Source organism: Cyanistes caeruleus, chromosome 3 (genome assembly GCF_971803275.1).
Source record: "Cyanistes caeruleus chromosome 3, bCyaCae1.hap1.1, whole genome shotgun sequence".
Lineage (NCBI taxonomy): Eukaryota > Metazoa > Chordata > Aves > Passeriformes > Paridae > Cyanistes > Cyanistes caeruleus.
Window position 1 is genome coordinate 120,479,352 of NC_141703.1, and position 4,798 is coordinate 120,484,149.

Genomic DNA, 4,798 nt, shown 5'->3' on the forward strand with positions numbered 1-4,798 from the left:
AGAGAGAGAGAGAGATAGCCATAAAAAAGAAATAAACACAAATTATCTATATCTAGACAAGCTGATTAATATTCAATATGAAAAATATACGGATAGATGGTAATGTATTTTAATATCTGTTGTGCATTATATCTCTGTGTGTATAAATAAAGAAAATCAGTATTATAGAAATAGATATTATAAATCTTTCAATCAAGGGAATTACTGGTTTTTATTTGGTTACAGGCATGGCATTTAAATGAATAATATAGAAATGAAAATATACACATCTACAATAAAGAAATAGGTATAGGGAGATATATATAGAGAGAGAGAGAGAGAGCCATAAAAAACAAATAAATACAGATAATCTAAATCTCGAAAAGTTGATTAATATTCAGTATGAAAACTATATGGATAGATGCTAATATAATACATTTTAATATCAGTTATGTCTGATATCTATGTGTATAGATAAAGAAGATCAATATGATAGAAATAAATATTACAAATATTTAAATGTAGGGGCTTTTTGTTATTTATTTGGATAGAGGCATGGCATATAAATGAATAATATAGAAATGAAAATATAGACATCTATAATAAAGAAATGTATATAGGGTGATAGATAGATAGATAGATAGATAGATAGATAGATAGATAGATAGATGGAGCCATAAAAGAAGAAATGAATACCAGTGATCCAAATCTGGAAAAGTAAATTAATGATCAGTATGAAAACTATATAGATAGATGGTATTGTACTTTAATATCTGTTATGCATTATATCTGTGTGTATAAATATAGAAGGTCAATATTATAGAAAAATATATTAATTTTTTTATACAAGGGGCTTTTTTTATTTCATTAAAGGCATGGCATTTAAATGAATAATATAGAAATGAAAATATACACATCTATAAGAAAGAAATATATGTAGTGAGATAGATAGATAGATAGATAGATAGATAGATAGATAGAGCTATAAAAGAAGAAATGAATACCAGTAATCCAAATCTGGACAAGTAAATTAATGATCAGTATGAAAACTATAGGGATAGATGGTGATCTACTTTAATATCTGTTATGCATTGTATCTGTGTGTACAAATATAAAAGATCAATATTATAGAAATAGATATTAAAAACATTTAAAACAAGGGTTTAATTGTTTTTTATTTGGTTAGGGGCTTAGAGGCAGGGCTTTTAAATGATTAATATAGAAATGAAAATATACACATCTATAATAAAGAAATGTATATAGGGTGATAGATAGGAAGATATATAGATAGGGAGATATATAGATAAAGAGATAGATAGGGGGATAAATAGATAGATAGATACATAGATACATAGATACATAGATACATAGATACATAGATAGATGGAGCCATAAAAGAAGAAATGAATACCAGTAATCCAAATCTGGACAAGTAAATTAATGATCTATATGAAAACTATATGGATAGATGGTGATCTACTTTAATATCTGTTATGAATTGTATCTGTGTGTACAAATATAAAAGATCAATATTATAGAAATAGATATTAAAAACATTTAAAACAAGGGTTTAATGGTTTTTTATTTGGTTAGAGGCTTAGAGGCAGGGCTTTTAAATGATTAATATAGAAATGAAAATATACACATCTCTAATAAAGAAATGTATATAAGGTGATAGATAGGGAGATATATAGATAGGGAGATATATAGACAGGGAGATAGATAGGGGGATAGATAGATGGATAGATAGATAGATAGATAGATAGATAGATAGATAGATAGATGGATGGATAGATAGATAGATAGATAGATAGATAGATAGATAGATAGATAGATAGATAGAGCTATAAAAGAAGAAATGAATACCAGTAATCCAAATCTGGACAAGTAAATTAATGATCAGTATGAAAACTATAGGGATAGATGGTGATCTACTTTAATATCTTTTATGCATTGTATCTGTGTGTACAAATATAAAAGATCAATATTATAGAAATAGATATTAAAAACATTTAAAACAAGGGTTTAATTGTTTTTTATTTGGTTAGAGGCTTAGAGGCAGGGCTTTTAAATGGTTAATATAGAAATGAAAATATACACATCTATAATAAAGAAATAAATAAAGGGAGATATATCTATGTATAAATTGAAATAAAAACCAAAAAAAACCCCAAGTTATCTAAAACTAGACAAGTAGATTAATATTCAATTTGAAAAATATATGGATAGACGTTCATATATTTTTATATTGATTATGCATTTTATCTATGTTTATAAATATAGCTCAATATGATAGAAATAAATATTAATTACATTTAAGTGAAGGTGTATTTTGTATTTATTTGGTTAGAGGCAGGGCTTGCTAAGTTTCGATGGGGGGTGGGTTTTGGGACGTACCTCGGAGAAGAATTTTTGGAAGGGGGTTGCACACGTGCTTTCTTGCCTCGCTTCTCTGCACGTGCAGGGGCGCCCCCCCGCCCGCCCCGGGCTGAGCTCTGCGGCAGTGCTGCCTCCTTGTGGGCACAGAGCGGTACTGCAGCTGTGCGCCGAGCTGGGCGGGGCGGGGCCGAGCGGGGGCCGAGCAGGGCCGAGCCGAGCCGAAGCGGGCGGGGCCGAACCGAGCCGAAGCGGGACGGAAAGAGCCGAGCCGAAACGGGCCGGAAAGAGCCGAACCGAGCCGAGCCGCGTCTGCCCACCCCCCCTCCGGAGCCGGCCGGGAGGACCCCGGCAGAGGCGTTGACTCCAATGCCTGCCGCCGCAGGCGCGGCCGCCGCCCAGCTACGGAGCCGCTGAGCCCCGCCGCCATCGTCCTCGCCCCGGGAAAGGCGGCGGACAATCGGGCGGAGTGCTCGGAGTCGGTCGGCGTCGGCAGGTTTTTCGTTCAGGCAAGTAAGTTAGACAGACGCGCTGAGAGCAGCGGGGGCCTAAATTGTGCCACAACAAAGATGGCCGCTCTGCCGGAAGTGGCTTCAGCCACAACAAAGATGGCGGCGAGGAAGGGCGGAAGTGACGTCACGCCACGCACAAGATGGCTGCCCGGTCGTGGCCGGCTTGACCTTTCAAGGATGGCGGCCAAAAAGGCGGGAAAATGGAAGGACCCCGGGCGGTGGGTGCGTGCGATTGACTGCCTGACAAACACCACGGCGCCGACGCCGCTCCGGCGCAATTTTCCGCGGCTTTTCTGGCCGTGCGGACACGGGCTGTGCGCTCGGCGGCGCCGGGGCCGGGCGCCAGCAGGTCAGGCGCCGACAGGCAGCGGTGAAGACGCCTCACTCTGCCGGGGTCCTAGCCGCGGCCGCGTTCTGGGGCTTCTGGCACTCGCGACGACCCGTACCTCGCCGCGGCTCCTTTCACTCGGCACCCCTATTTACTTAAATGCTTGACATTTAAATCAATAATATAGAAATGGAAATATTCACATCTACAATAAAGAAATGAATATAGGGAGATAGATAGATAGATAGATAGATAGATAGACAGAGAGAGAGAGAGAGAGACAGAGAGAGAGAGAGATAGCCATAAAAAAGAAATAAACACAAATTATCTATATCTAGACAAGCTGATTAATATTCAATATGAAAAATATACGGATAGATGGTAATGTATTTTAATATCTGTTGTGCATTATATCTCTGTGTGTATAAATAAAGAAAATCAGTATTATAGAAATAGATATTATAAATCTTTCAATCAAGGGAATTACTGGTTTTTATTTGGTTACAGGCATGGCATTTAAATGAATAATATAGAAATGAAAATATACACATCTACAATAAAGAAATAGGTATAAGGAGATATATATATAGAGAGAGAGAGAGCCATAAAAAACAAATAAATACAGATAATCTAAATCTCAAAAAGTTGATTAATATTCAGCATGAAAACTATATGGATAGATGCTAATATAATATATTTTAATATCAGTTATGTCTGATATCTATGTGTATAGATAAAGAAGATCAATATGATAGAAATAAATATTACAAATATTTAAATGTAGGGGCTTTTTGTTATTTATTTGGATAGAGGCATGGCATATAAATGAATAATATAGAAATGAAAATATAGACATCTATAATAACGAAATGTATATAGGGTGATAGATAGATAGAGAGATAGATAGATAGATAGATAGATAGATAGATAGATAGATAGATGGAGCCATAAAAGAAGAAATGAATACCAGTGATCCAAATCTGGAAAAGTAAATTAATGATCAGTATGAAAACTATATAGATAGATGGTATTGTACTTTAATATCTGTTATGCATTATATCTGTGTGTATAAATATAGAAGGTCAATATTATAGAAAAATATATTAATTTTTTTATACAAGGGGCTTTTTTTATTTCATTAAAGGCATGGCATTTAAATGAATAATATAGAAATGAAAATATACACATCTATAAGAAAGAAATATATGTAGTGAGATAGAGAGATAGATAGATAGATAGATAGATAGATAGATAGATAGATAGAGCTATAAAAGAAGAAATGAATACCAGTAATCCAAATCTGGACAAGTAAATTAATGATCAGTTTGAAAACTATAGGGATAGATGGTGATGTACTTTAATATCTGTTATGCATTGTATCTGTGTGTACAAATATAAAAGATCAATATTATAGAAATAGATATTAAAAACATTTAAAACAAGGGTTTAATTGTTTTTTATTTGGTTAGGGGCTTAGAGGCAGGGCTTTTAAATGATTAATATAGAAATGAAAATATACACATCTATAATAAAGAAATGTATATAGGGTGATAGATAGGAAGATATATAGATAGGGAGATATATAGATAAAGAGATAGATAGG